Raw genomic sequence first — 21979 nt, 5'->3', positions numbered from 1 at the left:
AAGGGAAATAGCATATATTTTTATTATTAGTTTTTACTTAACCAAAACAGTGCCACAACAGACATGACAGTAGGAGGCAGGTAGAGGGGAGAACCCAAACTCAAAAAGGTTCCACTGACAGGCCTTGGAACTTGCAGATCCTGTATGGCTTCAAATGCAGCAAGAAGAGACACAGCACTGCCGCCACACTTCCCAGAGAGTTGACATGCACTCAGTGGTCAAGCCTTCGCTGAGCTCTACTGAGAGGCTACGGGAAGCCTGCCCCAGGCACTGTCCAACCACCCAAACATCAAACAAATGCAGGTTTCTGCTATCAGGGTGCACACCTTCCCAGAGGAGCCAAGAGGACAGGGGCCACAAGCAAACCACACAGCAGTCCCTATGAAGGGAAGGCCCATGGGTGGAGACTGGAGCCCAGGAGGTGGGGAGGAAGTCACATGTTAGGCAGGAAGAGCAGAGGAAGCCCAAGAAGGGGACAGCCAAGCAAAGAGACTCAGGTGGTGATGGCCATGCACCCAGAAAAGCACTCCAGGCAGGGGGCAGCCAGAGCCAAAGCCAAAGGTAAGAACTGTGGAGGGGAGAGAGTCCATTAGTGGGCTTTTGTCACTAATACTTGAGAAAAACAATGCAGAGCGCAGCTCCACTTCTCTGAGCCTGAGGTGAGGTAGAACTTCACGGCAGAGGCTTGGTGGCGAAAAGCTGCTCAGCTCATGGCATGAGGAATGGGGAGAGAGGGAGATCCAGGAAGGGGCAGGAGATTTACCTTCCAGGAAGCACCCGTGATTGTCCTCCAATGAGGCTCCACCTCCTACAGTTTTTGCCAACTCCCGATATTCTATTCAGCTTTGAATCCATCTATGGTTCATCAACTGATGAGGTTAATGGCCTCATGAGCCAATCGCTTCTCAAAGATCTCTGAACACTGCTGCAAATGGCCTGGCAAACAGCCATTTGAAAGACGCAAAAGCCAGCTAGGCATAGTGGCCTGGAATCCCGGTGGCTTGGGAGGCTGAGGCAGGAGGATCACGAGTTCAAAACCAGCCTCAGCAACTTAGCACTCAGCCGACCCTATCTCTAAATAAAAACATTAAGAAAGACTGGGGTGGCTCAGTGGTTAAGCACCACTGGGTCCAATCTTTAGTACCCACAAAAAAAAAAAAAAAAAAAGGAAGCAAAAGCCAAGAGGCAAAGCGGTGAAGCAAAGGGCTGAGCACCTGGTTCACTCCACACTCAAAACCAGCCCCAGAGATGGGAACAGAATCCCAGCACCACCAGAAAATACAGAGAAATTATTTGTAGCTCCTAAAACCCTGCCTAGTGGGAGCCTCTAAGACCTACTGTCTCCATCCAGCTACCAGCAGCTCCTCCCTGGTCACCTTAGGCTCCCAGCAGCACCTGGCACTGCCCTGCCTCCTGAGGAAGCACTGTCTTTCTCGTACATCTCTAAGCACTCCTGTGAGCCTCCCTTGTTGTCCCTCAACCACTCTTTGTTGAGGGGGTGCTCCAGTATCCTGAGCTGCTGCTTCTACCTGACAATACTGCTTGCAGTGCTAACAGCAGCATGCAGGCCCTCCTGTGTCTCAAACAGCACCTTGACATGTGACTCTCCAGCCTGGCTCTGTAGGCACAGCCTGGAGAGCTTCAAAAACACTGTGGCAGGGCTAGGGATATAGCTCAAGCGGTAGCTCACTCACCTGGCATGCGCGGGGCGCTGGGTTCGATCCTCAGCACCACATAAAAATAAAATAAAGATGTTGTGTCCACCAAAAACTAAAAAATAAATATTAAAAAATTATCTCTCTAAAAAAAATTTTTAAAAAAACAACAACACTGTGGCACCCAGCACACCCCAATCTCTGGGAGCGGGACCTGGACATCCACCCATGCAAAGCTCCAGGTGACTCCGATGGGCTGTGCCAGCACAGTACCACTGGACACACAGCTCCACCTCTAGGCCGAACTCCTTCCCTGGCTCCACTTCCATATGTCAATGCTGACAAAACACCCACTTGGCCATCTACAGTCCAATCACACCTAACTCACTCGAAGGGAGCTTCGCGCTCCCCAGTCTTATCTCCCTGCTTCTACTTCTGTTACAATTCATTCTCTACAAAATAAATTCCAAGGCCATGTGCCTGCTTACTTCCCACCAATGGCTTCGCACAGCCGAAGAACAAAGTCGCAAACAAAGTCTTGACCAAAGCCTGCAGGGACCTCCCGGAGTGGCCCAGCCCAGCCCAGCCTTCTCCTCCCTCACCATGTCCCAGATACACCAGCCAGCCAGCCAGCCCCAAACACCCCCCCCCCCCCCGCCCGGTCCTGGAGCACACCCAGAATCTTCCTGCTTCCAAGGCTCTGGACACAGGTCCAACACCACCTCTGAATTTTGAAATTGACTTCCCTGACTACCCACATGAAGCAGCCCCACTCTGGGCTCTCATTCACAAGGGTTCTTGTGTCTCCTCCCCCACCCCCCAGCACCTGTCACCACCACCAAAGAAGAGTCTCCAGAGCAAGACTGCTGAGGCTCAAATTCCAGCCCAGCAACTGACGGCCCTGTAACCTTGGTACGGCTTAACTTTCCTTCATGAACTATGAGGCTAACACTAGTACCCACCTCATACAGCTGATGCATGTCAGACATAGAGAAAAACTGAAACGAGGCTACTAACAGGACTGTCTCCCCATGGGAAGGCGCACCCCAGAAGGGCCAGAGGCTGTCTCATTCACTACTGCACTCCGAGGCAGTCACATAAACACATATGAGGGACAGATACAGGTCCAGGGTGAGCATGATGGACTCGCAGTGCTGATCTAATTCTCACTCTGGATTCTAGTGGCATCTGACTGTGTGACACATCGGTCATCACTCACAACGATACACAACTCAAGAGACTCTGAGGACAGACAGAGCACACACTCAAACAGATTCCTATCTCTAGCTCGCCACTCGGAAAGAAACTCCACCCTGCAAGGGGACAACTGTGCATCTAACTGGGTTTTGTGTCTGAGTTAAATGGGTTTATGTTTCTAAGAATGATGTCAATTCCCAAAGCTGAGATGCAGAAGGATCACAGCTGCATCTGCCTCCAGCTGACTAAATTTGGAGATACCAGCATGTATGGCCCTCAGAGGCAGAGAAATAGAAAAGGGGGAACTCCAGACCTCAGAAACATTATAACTCAGTATGTGGGCACTCCAGTGACCCACCAAGACTACAGGAAAACCAGCCAAGTCAGGAAGCACAGACTGACCAGACACTCAGTATGACAAGACCCTCTGCAGATCTGATAGGGGCGGGAATACTCTACAACCTAATTCCAATCAAATACATCAGGAGGGAATAATGGCACTAGCCTGAGACTATCTCCCTCAAAAAAAAAAAAAAAAAAAACATGGACATGTACAGGGGATATAGTTTAATAATTATAAAATTGTATGGAAATGTATTTTGTCATAAAGATGATCTTATAAATAATAGCTAAGATGTGGCCAATCATTTAAGCTATAAGTTTTAATATTTTTTAGTTGTAAATGGACATAATACCTTTATTTTATTTTTATGTGGTGCTGAGGATCAAACCCAGTGCCTTTCACATGCAAGGCGGTCGCTCTTCCACCCCCAGTCCCAAGCTATAAGTTTTTTAAAAAGCATATACAAGCCTCAGCAACTTAGCAAGTTCTAAGCAACTCAGTGAGATCTTCTCTAAATAAAAAAGGGGGGGGGGGACTAGGGATGTGGCTCAAGCGGTAGTGTGCTCGCCTGGCATGCACATGGCGCTGGGTTCGATCCTCAGCACCACATAAAAATAAAATAAAGACGTTGTGTCCATCGAAAACTAAAAAATAAATATTAAAAAATTCTCTCTCTTTAAAAAAAGAAGGGAGGGGCGGGGAATGTGGCTCAGTGGTTAAATGCCCCTGGATTCAATCCCTGATAACAAAAAAAATTTAAAATAGCATGTACAAAATTGTACTGCAGGGGCTGGGGTTGTGGCTCAGTGGCAGAGCAGTCACTTAGCACATGCAAGGCCCTGGGTTCGTTCCTCAGCACCACATAAAGATAAATAAATAAAGATCCATCAACAACTAAAAAATATTTTTTTTAAAAAACTGTACTGGGCTGGGGATGTGGCTCAAGTGGTAGCGCGCTCGCCTGGCATGCGTGCGGCCTGGGTTCGATCCTCAGCACCACATACCAACAAAGATGTTGTGTCCACCGAGAACTAAAAAATAATAAATATTTAAAAAAAAATAAAATAAAATAAAAAAATAAAAAACTGTACTGCAGCCATGGAACAGGCAAATATATATAAAGTGGCAGAAGCCAACATCTGCTAAACAACGTGTCTATCAACCTCTCCTCTCGCAGCCCTACTACCTGTTGGCTGAAATAAGAACATACTGCCTGCTAGGCTACGGCTGGGTCCCAACAGCTCTTTCTTCACTGAGATCAGTCTCCCACAGGATAGCCTGTAGTGCATGGCCAACGCTTCCCTCTGATGGAGCCAAACTCTCTGCTTTCTTTGGCATTCCTCTGGGTAGTAGGCGAGGATGATTTTTTTTTTATTTATATCTGAAATTGCCCTTATGAACTATTCATTCCCTTCCTCTAACTACATGTTGAGATCTGGATGTATTTATTCTGTAAATTTGAAAAATTTGTCCTTTTATCCACAGATCATCAGCATAATTTTATTTTTCAATGAGTAAATACTTGAGCATTTGCATACTGACAACTACATGTCATTATTCCTTCACAGGCATACACCTAACAAAATGTTTCAAGAAAGTTATTTGGATTTTTTTCATTTTTTGTTTGTTTGTTTGTTTTTGGTACCAGGGATTGAACTCAAGGGAGCTTAATCACTGAGCCACATCCCCAGACCTTTTTTTATATTTATTTAGAGACAGGGTCTCGATAAGTTGCTTAGGGCCTCACTAAGTTGCTGAGGCTGACTTTGAACTTCCTATCCTCAGCCTCCTGAGCTTCTGGGATTACAGGCATGCACCACCACACCCATCCCAAGAAAGTTTTAAAGCATATCTCTGATGAACATTTTATTTGCTTTCTCTCCACAGCATCTATATAATTTTATACATTTCTCTCTAACCCATTTGAGATTCATTTTGATAAATGGTATGTTCTCCAGTTATCTCATGCCATGAATCCCTCCTCCCCACAAGGTGAAGTGTCTTTCTGCTCCCCTCCAGGGCTTTGGACACACACTTCAACCTAGCAGCAGCAGTGCCCCACTACTGCTTTATAACCTTCGACTTAGACCTTGAGTAAGTTCATCATCTTCTGTGTCTCAGTTTCCTCATTTATAACAAAATGCACTTAGTCATATGTTCCAAGACTGCCGAGGCCGCAAGGAGGGACAAGTGTGAGATGGGCAGCAGGATGATGGCACACTGCAGTACCCTACAAACAATGAGCATATTAATCGTTCCAGTACCTGATGAGAAAACAAAAGTAACATACCAAAAACTTCACTTCAAAATTTCATGAACATTAAGTGTAACCAACTAAAGTTAAAATGCATTTTAATTAAAAATAACATTCGAGGGGCTGGGGATGTAGCTCAAGCGGTAGCGCGCTCGCCTGGCATGCCTACGGCCCGGGTTGGATCCTCAGCACCACATACCAACAAAGATGTTGTGTCCGCCGAGAACTAAAAAATAAATATTAAAATTCTCTCTCTCTCCCCCTCTCTAAAAAAAAAAAAAAAAAATCTAAAAAAATGTTTATATAAAAAATAAATAAATAAATAACATTCGATGATAAACTTATTTTACCTTTCAGTACCTGAAGTACAGCTCCCCGTTCCACCTGACCTGACATCTCTGGTGAGATTCCTCACTTTAACTCAGCCCCTTAACCAACAGTCTCGGGCGTGGTTTCTAAAACAACCCTGGGTGAGGCAGTTAGAGATAAGCCAACCATCTGTTTCACTGAACTTATATTTCTAAAATCTGTCTGATATCACTAGCACAGAAAATAATCTGGCTTGGGTCTTCGTAAACACTCCATTCTCCTCCCAGTGCTGACTGACCAATAAAGGTGTCTGAGTCATATCTGGAGTCCAGACTCTGGACCAGACCCTAAGTGCTGATCCCAGTTCACAGCCCGGCTGTGCTAGCTTAGGCACACTCTTTTTTCTTTTTTTTAAACAATCAGTCTGGTTTTTCACTCATGAAAGACTTCTACTCACAATGTGTGATTTCTTTTTTTTGTTTTTAAGAGAGAGAGAGAGAAGAGAGAGAGAGAGAGAGAATTTTAATATTCATTTTTTACTTATCAGCGGACACATCATCTTTATTTGTATGTAGTGCTGAGGATCGAACCCGGGCCACATGCATGCCAGGAGAGCACGCTACTGCTTGAACCACATCCCCAGCTCTTAGGCACACTCTTATTCTCTATATGCCTCAGTTTCTTCATCTATAAAATCAGAAAATCATTATCTATTTATTTTGTTGAAGATTAAATTAGTTAATTTACATCAAGGGTTTAGTATAATGCACACAGTAAACTTCAAATAAATGTAGCAATCAATTTTGTTAGCAGCACCAGCAGCATCTGTATGGACTATATGGACAAGAGTAACCCTTGTTGGTAGGAGCACAGGACACATATGACCACCACTTAATAGTTCCCTCTTACCAACCATCTCCCTGCTCTGCAGTGAAGTCTTAATCCAACCACTAGACTGCAGCTTACCCAAAGCAGGAGTCATTCAATATCATTTACCTCGGATATTCTCAACATAATGCTCTGAACACAGTAAACATTAAATAAATTCTTATTAATGTAACAATGAAATGGTACTATATAATAAAGTCAGCTGGGTGCATGCCTGTAATCCTAGTGACTTGGGAATCACTGAGGCAATTTTGTGAGACCATCTCAAAATTAAAAAGAAAAAGGGAAGAACAGATTGATTTTAGATTAGGTAGAGGAAAGTGAAGAGAGGCGAGCAGGTAGAGAGGTAGGAAGGATAGTAGACATTACTACCCTATGACGGGTGGGATTCTACATCGGGCATGACCAGAAGAATGAGAAATTATACTCCATTATGTATGATGTATGAAAGCGCATTCTGCTGGCATGTGTAAAATAAATTAAAAATTTTAAAAAGAAAGGCATAAAAGGGGCTGGGGTTGTGGTTCAGTGGTAGAATGCTCACCTAGCATGTTTGAGGCACTGGGTTTGAGCCTCAGCACCACATAAAAATAAATAAATGAAATAAAGGTTAAAAAAAAAGGAAGGCACAAAAGATAGAACTTACATTAGAAAATGTTTAGTTAGTTCTTATTCATTTTATGGCCTAAAAATTATTAATCTCCCCTAAATACTAATGAATAATATATAAATAACAGCATAGTTACCTACAAGATTTTTGCTTAAAATCCTGTGAAAGGATATCTTCTTACAGGCTGTTGGTAGTCACCCTATATTGGTGAGCATGCCTGGTGTTCTCCTAAATGACCTGGGTTCAACATCTGCTCTGAGGATAGGTTTTTCAGGTTCAATAATTAAAATACAATGATCTTATTACCAAAAAAAAAAAAAATTAAAAGAGAAAGAAAGAGGGGAGCACCTGGGTTAAATTCCCAGTACCAATAAAATTATATATTATATATCTATCTATAAAATAATTATGTACATATAAACATTTGCAATAGAACAAGAGAGCAGTGAACACAGCCTTAGAGGCATACACTTTTAGTTCCAGAAGGAAGTTTAGATGTCACCATATCACTTCACAGATAACAAAATTGAGTTTCAGAACGTAATAACTTCACCAAAGTTTCATGTATGGGCCAACCTGAATACCAAGAGACCAATGACACGACACTCACCCACTCCATAGACCCCAGGCTACACTTCAGGATCAGCCTCACAACTGAACACGCTCTTCATACATTTTCACACACACCCAATCACCATTTTCCCTACTAATAACATTTAGAATTATCCTAAGTAAGGCACTACTACTCAAGTAAGATTTTCCATGAAAACAAATACTAGATTGTGTGAATAGAGCATATAAATCTATGACGTACAGCTTTCATGAGAGTTCTACTTCTCCCTCAAACTGGCACACCAAGGGATCAAAACAGAAATTACCCACCAAGAAAAACTAAAATGGGGCTGGGGCTGTGGCTCAGTGGTAGAGTGCTTGCCTAGCACGTGTGAGGCACTGGGTTCAATTCTCAGCACCACATATTAATAAAAATAAATAAAGGTCAATCGACAACTAGAAAAATTAAAAAGAAAATCTAGAATGTTTTCTATTTACTGTTTACCATTTTCTTAAAGAAGAATCACTATATTGTTTTTTTATAAAACCATAATTGATAAAAATTGCTGTGATAGAAACCATCTCAGTGACCTCAAAACTCCCATAGGAGGGCTGGGATTGTGGCTCAGAGGTAGGGCGCTCTCCTAGCACGGGCGGGACCCGGGTTCAATCCTCAGCACCACATAAAAATAAAGGCATTGTGTTGTGTCCATCTATACCTAAAAAATAAATAAATATTAAAAAAAAAAACTCCCACAGGGATCTACCCTTATGTCCTACAGAGAATACCTCAGCAAGATCCCTTTAAGTGCAGGAACTCTCTCTTATTCTGCGGGTCCCTGATGCCCACTACTATCCCTGGTCCAAGGAAGGCTTTTTATTTTTTATTTTTGGTACTGGGGATTGAACACCCAGGAGCACTCAACCAATGGGCCACATCCCCAACCCCCATTTTTTTTAATATTTATTTTTAAGTTATAAGTGGACACAATACCCTTATTTTATTTATATGTGGTGCTGAGGATAGAACCCTCAGATAGATACCTGGGATTCACTGTGAGGGTGAAGCCAGTGGAGAGGACTCACTCTCTCCTGCCTCTTTTGCACCTTCCCTCTGCACAGACAGGAGGGAAGGGAAGGGAGGAAAGTACGAGGCCTATGGCCCCACACTCCTCCATCTGGACATGACCACTGCTGGTACTGCCTTACACAGAGATGGAGACCTTCACCAACATATTTTCTTTTTTTTAAGAGATATATTTTTGAGAGAGAGAGAGAGAGAGAGAGAGGAGAGAGAGAGAATTTTATTTATTTTTTTGTTTTTCAGCGGACACTACATCTTTGTTTGTATGTGGTGCTGAGGATTGAACCCGGGCCGCACACATGCCAGGTGAGCGCGCCACCGCTTGAGCCACATCCCCAGCTCATCACCAACATACTTTCAATGACAAAACTGACAACCACACCCTGACATGATGACTCTAACACTGTCACTATACCAATGACAGCTGGCTGACTTCAGTGAGAATGAAAGTCCTCCTCCAGGATTCACCTTTTTACAGCTGGACTGAGATATCTCACACCAAAACCTTCACCCACTTCAACTGCACAGCTGTGGCTTTGGCATTCCCAGAGGGCTGTGCAGCCATCATCACAACCTAGATACCATGACATTTTCAGCACCTAAAAAGAAATCTCACTCATACTAGCAATTACACCTCATTCCTAACCCTCTCCTCAGCCCCAGCCCAGATGACCACTCATCTACTTTCTGCCCCTATTGGTTTGCTTATTCTGGACATTTCACATGAATAAAACCACACAACACCTAGCCTTTATGTCTGCTTCCTTCACCCAGCATGTTGCCCAGGTGTCCAAGCTAGAGGAGGTATTGGTGCTTCAACACTTTTTATAAGCTGAAAATTATTCCATTATATGGAGAGTCTACAATTTTGCTCATCCACTCATCAGCTGATGGACACCTGGGCTGTGTCCACTCTGGGGCTATTAAAATAATGCTGCTGTGAACCCGCACACACAGGATTTTGTATAGACATATGTTTTCACTCAGCATTTACATTTTCAAAGTGTTTTCACAACTTCTCTCCTCTGTGTCTTAGAGTACTTCATTTTATGAGGGAGAAACAGGCTTGAAAGTGAGCGAGTACCCCCTACTGCTGCTGACAAACAAAAACGTAAATTTAAGCCAGGTTACTACCTAGAAGTAGAAGCAGCTGGGATTATAGAAGCCTATAATCCCAGCTGCTCCAGAGGCAGGAGGATCGCAAACCATATGCCACCCAGTCATTCCTTAATTGGGACAAACTTCCCAGGAGAGGAAAACAGGGCATTCCCTGTATGGCAGTACACCGTACAAAACAGGCTTTCAGTGAACACAAATAAACATATGGGACCAATGTCCGAGTTAAAAGCTAGACTGGGAAAAAGGCTTGCGAAAATAACATTTTTTACATGCTGTTGTCATTTCATACCAGCAGAGCAGATTCCTAAGAAACTGTTTAGTAAAAAGTTAGGACAGGGCTAGGGGTGTGGCCCAGGGACAGAGCACGCACTTGGCATGCAGAAGGCCATGTGTTCAATCAATGTCAGCACCAAACCACATTCTAAAGCTGGGTGCGCCTGCAATTGCAGCTGCTTTGGAAGCAGAGGCAGGAAGACCACTGGAGCCCAGCAGTTCAGGGCCCACGTGGGCAACACAGGAAGATCCCATCTCAATCTCTCTCTCTTTTTTAAAGCTGGGATAACTGTTCTACGTACTCTAGTCCTATGTAACTTCTTCCTATGTAGCGTAAATTCATATAAAACCTTGTCAAAATATGTTCAACACTGTGAAGGTAACAAGATCAAAAACAACTGTTCTGGTTCAACCCAGCACCATAAAAAGAGAAATGAAAAAGAAAAAAGAATGCTATTTCTGTTAGATGTTACTCATAAGAATTGTTTAAAAAGGAGGCTGGGGTAGTGGCTCAGCAGTAGAGAGCCTGCCTAACATGGGCGAGGCCCTGGATTCAGTCCTCAGCACCACATAAAAATAAATAAGTAAAATAAAGGTATCGTGTCCAACTACAAGTAAAAAATAAATATTTTTTAAAAAGAATTGTTTAAAAGGGGGAAAAAAAAAGCCAAAAAGGAATACTGAATTAAACTTGCTTCCCTTCATTCCTTCCAACCCAAGTATCCTGAACGCAGAAAGTCAGACAAGTATTAACTATTAAACAGTTCTGTTAAAGTTTAATATTATACTATGCTATGCTCAATTCCTAACTATGTTAAGGAACCATGTGACAGCTGATAGGCTCTGACAGAACTAAGGAGGTATTAGTATATTTAATCTGTTAAGTAACTGAATCTTACATAAGGTTCAGCATTTAAAGCCTTATTAGAAAATAAGGTATTTCAAAAAAGGACATCCCTTATACCTGCCCAAGTAACCATTCAAAACATGAAGAAATAACTAAGTGACAAACAGTGGGCTTTTTGCCTTAATGAGTTTTAATTCTCAAGGAACACACTTTACATAAAAGAAAAAGATGTTGCCATTCACAGCCAACACACTACAGCTGCGGGACAGAGGGAATTTTAAAGAGCAAGAGAAAAAACATGCTACAAAAGGCCCAAGCCAATAAATACATCACACTGACTGAATGATTTCTGATAGGGAAGTAGAAACAAAGTTTAAAGCTTGGACTGAAAAAAAAAATAATCTTTTCTTTTTTTTATTAACTTGATGTTTATCACAAATTCTGCTTATTAGACATTTTATCCACAATCCCTACAGAGAACAAGCTTACAATAAAGATGCAAACTGCTCTGCCACACCCTCAGATTCTAGACCATGCTCCTACCTGCAGGAAGAACTTTCAAGGTAATGTAAATCATATTCTAAAAAAAAAAAAAATTAAGTGTATTAATACCACAAGCAAATATGCTGAACAAGGAATCAGATCAATGTCTTTTTCCTGTGGAAATGTGACTTAAATACTTGAATTACATTTTACCATATATAAATTACATCAATTTAAAAACTATATTTTACCAGCTGGGGTTGTAGCTCTGTGGTAGAGTGCTTGCCTAGCTGAGGCACTGGGTTCAATCCTCAGCACCACATTAAAATAAATAAATTAAGGTCCATCAACAATTAAAAAAAAAAACTTAAACTATATTTTACTATGCTTTTCTTTCAATATTCTCATTCTGAGAATTATAAAAAACTGAAGATGGAGAATACATATACATACACACACACACACACACACACACATACAGTACACACCCAGCGCTCTGCAAGACAGGGAGTTCTAGAGTCAGAGCCTGTGCCCTGCCTAGTGAAAACAAGAGCTGAGATGTCAGAAGCAAGTGCAGCTGGCACCCACGCACCACCAGCTGATGTACCCGTCCCGGTTGACTGTACTGGGTTCCCTTCTACCTCTCTTCCAATAAGGCAGGACCTAACTCTGCTCTTCCTAAATGTACATGATTTCACACTATTTTCACAAAGCAAAGAGTGGGACAGAAAACCAATTAAAATTTATGCATGCATTTAGAGCACATCCAGAAATATTAAAGACGTCTGCTTGGGAATAATTAATAGCCATTTTTAATTGTTTCATTTTGTCTTCCTCTACTTTGATTTTTCTTTTAACACACCACTAGCCAGTTCACTTACACTACAGCTAATACCCAAAAGGCACAAGTAGGAAATATCCCTTCTCATTTATAATTCAAAAAACAAGATTAAGGGGTCTGGGGTTGTGGCTCAGCGGTTGAGCACTCACTTAGCACATGCGAGGCGCTGGGTTCAAGCCTTGGCACCATGTAAAAATAAATAAATAAAATAAGGGTATTAAAAAGAAAAAAAATTAAGTAATTTGGCTAAAACAGAAGTTGCACCGCTAGGTATAACCAGGTTTTTGTAACTCCAAGAACTTCTATGAAACCATTAGTGAAAAATTAGGTTGTAGCTCAGTGGTAGAGTATTTGCCTCGCAGGTGCAAGGCACTGGGTTCGATCCTCAGCACCACATAAAAACAAATAAAACAAAAAAAAAATGTATTGTGTCCATCTAAAAAAAATTAGTAAAAATAAATAAAAATTTTTAAAATGTTAAAAGGAAAAACGAAATATAAAAATTCATTCTGGGACAGCACTTTACTCAAGGAAAAGTTAAGATTTCTTGCTGAAATTATTATAATGGACAGTGCACAGTCTACTCACAGGGAGTCTAGGAGCAGGATAGAAACAGGATGTCATCTATAATCCTAAACAGACCAAAGCATGGTGTTTTCAAAGAACCAACACAGGCAGACAAATTCTGTCCAGAAATCCAGTGACAAATCTGACCTAAAAAGATTTAAGACTCTGGGCAAGAATTAACAAACACAACTCTCCCCAACCAAATCTAGCCCAATGCTCATATTTTTAAGGTTCACAAGCCAGGCACAGGGGTGTACCCCTGTAATCCCAGCTACACAAGAGGTTGAAGAAAATGGATCAAAAGTTCCAGGGCAACTTATGAGATATATGATAACCACATGCATATCACTCATGGCTGTTTTTGTTCAAAATACAGATGAGCGGGCTGGGGACATAACTCAGTTGTTAGAGTGCTTGCCCTGCATTCCAAGGCCCTGGGTTCAATCCTCAGCACCACAAAAATAATAATAATAATAATAATACAGATGAGCAGTTGCAATAGAACACCTGGCCCTCAAAGCCCAAAATATTTACTGCCTGGCCCCTCAAAGGAAATCTGCCAACTCCTGCTTTAGGGGAATTGATGCCATATCTCCTGTAATAATCATCCATGAACATTCTTCCTCATAACCAAGCTTTTAAAAAATAACTAAAAATCTTTAATTGAACAAATATTTCTTAAAGACCTACTGTTTCTGGCACCGTGGTAGACTGCAGAAGTACAGTAGTGAACCAACACAGGGATAGATGTGAATGCACTGAAGGGGAAGACCAGGACAGCAGCTGCCAACAGAGGCCTCATGTTAGGACTGAGGAGTCCACCAAGGGGGGCAGCACCGGCCAGTTAAAAGCATCATCTTGAGGGCAGGACTCCCCAGGCCTGGACTCCATCTCCACAACTCCACATCTCCAATGGTATTTTATGAAAAACACCCTAAATGATGGGCAGGAGCTGGGAAGGAAGCGTCCAGGAGACCAGCTGGAGGTTGCTATGGAGTCCATGCAGTGACAGTGGAGGCAGCACAGAAGGACTACCTGAGGAAACATCTTGAAGGCAGAACAGATGTGAGCAAATCGTTACACATGACTACAGCTACAGCCCCCTCGCTGTGGGACCTGGGCAACTCAGTAAAACTCCTGGTTTGCCATCTGAAACAGGACCTGCTTGTCAGGTTTAAGGATTAAATATACATAAAAGCACAATACCTAGCAAACTGCATGTGCTTAAAAACATGAAAAACAAAATGTATAATGTGGACTCTATACTTTCTATTTTGCCAAATAAAAGCATATCCCCATTTATCAACAGTCGCCTCAACAGAGGAACACACGGCGAGGAAACGCAAAGGCACTGCCCACAACAGATTGCACCCACTGTGCGCAGGCAGTGCAACAGCGCCAGGGGTTTCAGCCAGCTTTTTTGCTGCTGTGACTTTTTTGCTGCTCCCTCAGGGCTCAAGTTGAGGCAGAACATCATGGCAGAAGAGTGTGGCAGAGGGAAGCAGCTCAGGTGACAATCAGGAAGCAGAGAGATTCCATTCTCCAGATCCAAAATGTATTCCCCATAGCCACAGCCCACCTGCCTCCAGTTACCACCCAATTAATCCCATTAGGAATTAATTCATGATGGGATTAATTCACTGGTTAGGTTAAAGCTGTAACGGTCATTTCTCCTCTGAACCCTCTTGCATTGTCTCATGTGTTAGCTTTTGGGGGATTCCTCATATCCAACCATAACACCAGTCAAATGGAGGACTGTCATTCTAAGAGCAAGGCAGCAGGGGTTGTTTGTTTGTACAAGGAATTGAACCCTTTTGTTTTTATAAAACTTATTAGTCTGAATACATAATCCAGGCAAATAATCAAAATTCCAAAGGCATATAGATGTTCCTATACTTATGATGGAATAATGGCCTGATAAACCCATTGTAAATGAAAATACTGTAAGTTGAAAATACACCTAACCTACTGAACATCTGGGCTTAGCTGAGCCTACTTTAAATATGCTTAGAAGCTGGGCACAGGCCTATAATTTCAATGACTCAGGAGGCTGAGGTAGGAGGATTGCAAATCAAAGCCAGCCTCAGCAACTAAACATGATCATCTCAAAATAAAATTTTAAAAGGACTGGGGATGTGGCTCAGTGGTAAAGTGCCCTTGGGTTCATTCCTAGTTCTGCCAAAAAAAGAAAAAAGAAAAAAGAAAAAGATGCTCAGAATGCTGACATTAACCTATAGCTGGGCTAAAAAGTCATCAAGCACAAAGCTGATATATATTAAGTACTGAATATCCCCTGTAATGTATTAAATACTGCACTGAAAACAGAATACTTGCATGGATATGCTTTCATACCACTGTAAACTCAAAAAACTCTAAGTTGAGGACTGTCTGTAATCCTGTCCAACAGCCACCCCATCCCCTATACCTAGACACAATGACTATCAGTCTTTGATGAGTTTTAAACAGGACAGACCGTGATCCAATGGTATTTTATGAAAAACACCCTAAATGATGGGTAGGAGCTGGGAAGGAAGCGTCCAGGAGACCAGCTGGAGGTTGCTATGGAGTCCAAGGGAGAGACAGGGACTGCCAGGACCCACGCAGTGACAGTGGAGGCGGCACAGAAGGACTGCCTGAGGAAGCATCTTTTTTAAAAATATATATATATATTTTTTAGTTGTAGTTGGACACAATACCTTTATTTTATTTATTTATTTTTAAAGAGAGAGAGAGAGAGAATTTTAATATTTATTTTCTAGTTTTCGGCAGACACATCTTTTGTTGGTATGTGGTGCTGAGGCTCGAACCCTGGCTGCACACATGCCAGGCGAGCGAGCTACTGCTTGAGCCACATCCCCAGCCCCTGAGGAAGCATCTTGAAGGCAGAACAGATGTGAGCAAATCATAACATATGACTACAGCTACAGGCACACTACTCACACACTTATCTCAGAGCTCAATGAACACGCGGATGACCTGTAAGGGAACATTGGTAACAACAGGGGAAAACACTACTAAGGCACATTGTATTTATTATGTCAATATGAGTTTGATGTCTGTACCTCAGAAACGGTAGATAACACAAAACTATATTATTGTAGTTGAGGGGCTGAGGGCAACTGTTTACAAAAAGGAAAATATAAAACTGAGGTGTTTAACCTATAGTCATTAATCACCACAAAACAAAAAAGCTAAGGTTGTCTTCTAGACAGAAGAGAATTCTGGAGTATGATATCATCCCTATGTGAAGAATTTCTTTAGACTCTATACCTTTAAATGTACTAGAAAATCTTCACCAAATTATAGAATAAGAAAAAAAATCAGGGGCTGGGACAGTAGCTCAGTGGTAGAGGGCTTGCCTAGCATATGTGAGGCACTGGGGTTCGAACCTCAGCACCACACATAAATAAATTTTTGAAATAAAATATTGTGTCCATCTACAACTAAAATAAAATGCTTTTTTTTTAAAAAAAGAGCATTACCAGGCAAGATGTTTGTGTTAAATGTTCCTTAAAAAGCAGTTATATCTTAGCCAAGCATAGTGGCACACGCCTATAATCTCAGCAGCTTGGGAGACTGAGGCAGGAGGATCTTGAGTTCAAAGCCAGCCTCTGCAAAAAGTGAGGCACTGAGCAACTCAGTGAGACTCTGTCTCTAAATAAAATACAAAATAGAACTAGGGATATGGGTTAATGGTCAAGTGCCCCTGAGTTCAATGCCTGGTACCAAAAAAAAAAGGCAGTTATAACTTGCCAGGTGTGGTGGTACATGCCTGAATCCCAGCAGCTCAGGAGGCTAAGGCAGGAGGATTTCAAGTTCAAAGCCAGCCTCAGCAACTTAGCCAGACTCTATCTCAAAATGCAAATTAAGAAGGGCTGGGGGGGATGGCTGGGGGGGATGGCTGGAGGGATGGCGGCTCAGTGCTAGAGCACTCACCTAGCACAGGTGAGGCCCAGAGTTAGATTCTCAGCACCACTTAAAGATAAATAAATAAAGGCATTATGTCCACCTACAAGTGTTAGAACACCCCTGAGTTGGATCTCAGGTCCAAAATACAAGTTGGAAAGAATATGTAGGGGGAAAGGAAGGAATAAGATGAAGGAGACAGAGATTCAACTATACTTGTTTTACGGGTTTGACTTTGAAAGCCTTTTAATTATAACTTTTTATTTGGGAAGGGAGGTACTGGGGATTGAACCCAGGGGCATTTAGCTACTGAGCCACACCCCCAGCCCTTTTTATTTTGAGACATTAAGTTGCTGACAGCTTCGCTAAGTTGCTGAAATTGGCCTCAACCTTGCAATCCTCCCTCTGCCTTCAGAGTCACTGGGATTACAAGCATGTGCCACCATGCCCTATCAAAATTAAGTTTTTTTTAAAAAACTTACTTTTTAGTTTTAGTTGGACACAATACCTTTATTTTGTTTATTTATTTTTATGTGGTGCTGAGGATGGAACCCAGGGCCTCACACATGCTAGGCAAGGGCTCTACCCTGAGCCCCAGCCCTAGCCCTCAAAATTAAATTTTTAAAAAGCAATTTTTAAATAGTGACAGCAAAATAAAAACCAAACTATAGAACTAAACTATACATACAGTGATGGCAAAACCACATAGTAACTCTTCTAAATGACTTTAAAACAGAATTTGACTAGATAGACCTAACAAGGGCACAAAAAAATTCTTTAACAGTTTCATTGGTGCTTGTGTTGACAGTCTTCTGAGATAAATTGTACAGTGCAGGCTAAAATGATTGAATAAGAAGAAACAAAATGTTTGGCTTAGAAGGAAAAAAGGTTCAGGTATAAGGCTGAGGTTAAGTAGAACACAATTCATACTTTGGCACTGAAAGTATCTGTAACACACAATCAGCCCACTAAAAGGATCTAGAAACAATGATTAACCTAGTACAGTAAGCAGCCCAAAGGCCTGAACTGTTGTTTCTAAACACAGATTTGAGTATTTCTCATCTGAAATGACATAAGACCAAAAGTGTCTAGGATTTTTTCAGATTTTAGGGTATTTGCATGTACATAGTGAAATATCTATGGATGGAACCCAAATCTAAACATATAACCTATTTACGTTTCATATACACTAACTTTTCTTTCTTTGTTGTGCGGGGGATTGAACCCAGGGCCTTGCACACATGTTCTAAGCAAGTGCTTTACCACTGAGTAACACCCCTGTTTTATTTTGAAATAGGGTCTGGTTAAGTCCTTAGGGCCTCACTAAATTGCTGAGGTTAGTCTCAAACTTGCCATCCTCCTACCTGGGAACATAGCCCCAGTACCAAAAAAAGAAAAATACATTTAAGCTCTTGAGTTCACAAGAACAAACACATAGATACAATTCACAGGCGACTTTTAAAGGATATTAGAGAATCAACTCTTTAATTTTGAAAACTAGAAAATAATAGGAATTAAGCATTTATCCTGCCTTTTCTAGAAGAAATCAAATAGTGAATGAAGGAAAATTTCTCTATAGAAGTATTCCATTTAGGGGCTGGGTTTCAGCTCAGTGGTGGAGCACTCGCCTCACATGTGGAAGGCACTGGGTTCCATCCTCAGCACTACATAAAAATAAATAAAAGTATTGTGTCCATCTACAACTAAAAATATTTTTAAAAAAAAAAACAAGTATTCCAGTTAATCATTGATGAGGTTACAGAATTAAAACATCAATATTTTTCAAAGCTTAATGACTCTAGGCACCAAGCAGCAAGGGCTGCTAACCAGATTATGCACCATTATCTGTTTACCTACCTAAAAGTCATCTTGAAAGAATAAATCAAATCTGGATCTGATAAGACCTTTCTATCTAGCCATCAGTTTACAGCAAATTCTGTATTGTTAAAAAATAGTACAGACTGAAGTCCGGATTACTCCACATCAGGTCAGGTTTCATCAACAAATAAAAAAAAGAAAAGATGTTGATGATGATAGAGGGGGAGCCTATAGATTAAAACAAGTTACAATGGTATGGGGACATTGGCATCCTAGCTCAAAACTATTTTAAAAAATTATGAGACAATCAAAATGTTAATAGTAGTTGCATATTTGAAGGTATTAAAGAAACTCCTTTTTTCTAATACTGGTATTCATATTTACCTTTTTAAAAAGTCCTTATTGTTTAAGATACACATACTGAAACACTTAACAGTTAAAATGATATGATATCTGGCCAGGCGCTCTGGTGCATCCTGTAATCCCAGTGACTTTGGAGGCTGAAGCAGAAAGGAAGATTATATGTTCAAGGCCAGCCCCAGAAATTAAGCAAGGCTATATTTCAAGATAAAAAAATATAAAGGGCTGGGGATGTAGCTCAGTGATAAAGCAACACTAGGTTCAATCCCCAGTTACCTGCCCCCCCCTCGTAAAAAAAAAAAAAAACACAGATATGACATCTGGGATTGAAGGGTCAGATGGAAAAAAAAAAAAACACTTGCTAAGAGCTAACAATTGTTGAAACTAAATGAGAGTAAACAGGAACTCTGCTATTCTCTCAATGTGTGTGTGTGTGAAGAGTTCAACATGGAAAGGAGGAAGAAAGGCAATCAAACTCTGAGTTTTATATAATAAAAATAACGGTATCTTTTGAAGTATTTTAATATTTACTTTCCTGATCACTATAACGACTACATACAAGAACTAAAAACAATAGCATAAAAAAAACAGCTTTGGGGATTGGAGCTCTGGCCTAGCAAATGTGAGGCACTGGGTTCAATCCTAAGCACCACCTATAAATAAACAAACAAACAAACAAACAGGGCATTCTGTCCGTGTACTACTGCAAAAAAAAAAAAAATTTAAAGAAAAAAGCATCTTTTATGGTAAAATCAGAAACAAATTAAACATTAAGCAAAACCTTATCAGAATCAGATTACATCACAAGAGTTAAAGCAAGAAAGTATCAGCCTGTATAATATAAGCAGCAGAGGCCGGGATGTAGCTCGTTGGTACAGGGTTGCCTCTCAGGGGCAAGGCAAAAACTGCACGCCCACACTTTTTTTTAAAGAAACTATCGCAGTTTGGAGACTGAGTAGAATTTGGATTTAGATTCAGGTCATTCACAGACTCTGAGTCTCGGAAACTCTAGAAGCTACACAATACAAAGTAGTAAACTACCGGATGATGCCGGGGTAAACCACATCAAAACTCTGAGAAGCAATTCTGACTGACAAAACCATTCATTTCCTTAAAAAATAACTATATTATTCTAGTTTCCCCGAAAGAACTAAAGCGAATTATCCAAAATTTGCATCTAAAGATACTCTACACCACTGGCTTTCTCCAGAGATTGAAGGCTGCACTGTCATAAGCCCACCCCGTACTGAAGTCCACCCTCGGCCTGAAATGGCCTCCCCTCTCCGGGACGCGCTGAAGGCTCCTTTTCGCACGTGTTTTGCAAAGGAGACGAACTGGATCTTTCAACTTTCGATTTCCCATCCCCACGAAGATGGCAATCAGTTTTCGACACATAAAAATCTCTCTACAAAACTCACCTGCAACGCACACAGCTATCAGCAGCTGTTCAAAGGCCTTTGGGAGAGGGCGATTGCTTTAGGTCATTTTAGGCATGAAATCGCACCGTCAAGCCAACAGCAGTTTCGGGCGAACCAAAACATTCATCCCAAGGTGCGTCTGCATAAACTACTCAAATCACCTACCAGACACCTTCGGCTACGAGTGACAAGAACAAAAATGAAAATAACGACAGGGAGAGGTCCTCCGGCTCTTCCCAAAACGCAGGGAAAGCGAAGGCGGGAGAGCGCAGGAAGACGACCAGGAGGTCGTCCCCGCCGCGGCCGCCGGCGACCCGCTTCCCGCTCCCCGCGGCCTCCGTCCGCCAGGCCCGCAGCCGCCAGACGTCGGCGGGACCCGCCCCACCGTGCCCGAGGCCCGTGGCCCGCGCTGCTGCACCGAGAAGCCCGCAGCGACGGGCCCGCTGCTGCGGAGGCCTGCGCTCGTCCACCCGCCTCACCTCCGCAGAGAATCGAGAGCAACGAGCAGCCTCTCAGCGTGAGTGCGGCCTCCGCCTGCGGGCTCCGCTGGGGCTGGGGCTCCGGCTCCACCCCCGCCCGCCGCGCGCACCCTGGCGGCTGCGGCCCACCCGGCCCCGCCGCCCTCGCTCGCCCCCGCCGCCCGGATTGGGTGCGGCCTGCGGCGCCGCATCTCAACGACGCGCCTCTCCATTGGCCCGGCCTGCGCCGCCACCATCCAGCATCGCACTCTCCTATTGGCGAGACGCGGGGAGCGGCACCTGGGGAAGGCGGGGCCTCGCGGTTGCGGCGCAGCTGCGCAAGCCCGGCCGCGCGGGCGGTAGGGAGGGCGGGGTCTGGCCCCTTGGGGCTGCTTCCCGGAAACGTGGGGCGCCGCCGCTGGCAACTGTGCGACTGCTTCGGGGGCTTGCTGCGGCCCCGCTACGCAACGCGCTGGCGGGCCCCAGTACCCGGCAGCGCGGACGGGAGGGCCCCAGGCAGGCTTGGGGCCCGGCTGGCAGTCAGGGTGGGGTCGGGACAGCGTGGCCTGCGGGCCCCGATAAGGTCGCGCCGACTGGAAAGCCTGCTGGTTGCGGATGCCAAGCGCCAGGCACCTCCGCAGAACCGGGAAATGAGCCTGCAGCGGCCATTGGCAGGCCGTCCAGCCGCACACTGCTACTCCTACTGTCTCGTCCGAGTCCCCGCTGGGCAGGGCTCTTGTTCCCTGCACAGCCAAAGAAAGCCCGCGCAGGCCTCTGCTCCCGTCGGAGCCTCTGGGCCAGGGAGACTGCCGTGGATTAGCGCCAGCAGCCCCTACTCTAGGCACCTGCTCTTGCCTACTGCCTGTCCTCAGATGGCTGGACCCCAGTTCTGTCCCTTCACTTCCGAATCCTCAGCATCCAGTGCAGTGGTCTCGCTGAAGGGGATTGGGATGTGGCTCAGTGGCAGAGTGCTTGACAGGCGTCCGTGAAGCCCTGG

General features: G+C 43.2%; 1 protein-coding gene across 10 annotated transcripts in view; it reads right to left on the bottom strand.

The window, feature by feature from the left end:
• Add1 (adducin 1) overlaps positions 1-21146 on the bottom strand; it is a 71296-nt gene extending 50150 nt beyond the window's left edge. For 9 of the 10 annotated variants that reach the window (XM_021722159.3, XM_005319006.5, XM_021722163.3 and 6 more), the window contains exon 1: positions 21004-21142. The gene's annotated coding sequence lies outside the window, so the exon portion shown is untranslated. Of the gene's footprint in view, positions 1-20524; positions 20703-21003 lie in introns of all 10 variants that reach the window. The other variant, XM_021722160.3, reaches the window with a different exon arrangement.
• Between the last annotated feature and the right edge of the window lie 833 nt (positions 21147-21979).

This window comes from Ictidomys tridecemlineatus, chromosome 9 (genome assembly GCF_052094955.1).
Source record: "Ictidomys tridecemlineatus isolate mIctTri1 chromosome 9, mIctTri1.hap1, whole genome shotgun sequence".
Classification (NCBI taxonomy): domain Eukaryota; kingdom Metazoa; phylum Chordata; class Mammalia; order Rodentia; family Sciuridae; genus Ictidomys; species Ictidomys tridecemlineatus.
This window is presented reverse-complemented; position numbering and strand designations above follow the sequence as displayed.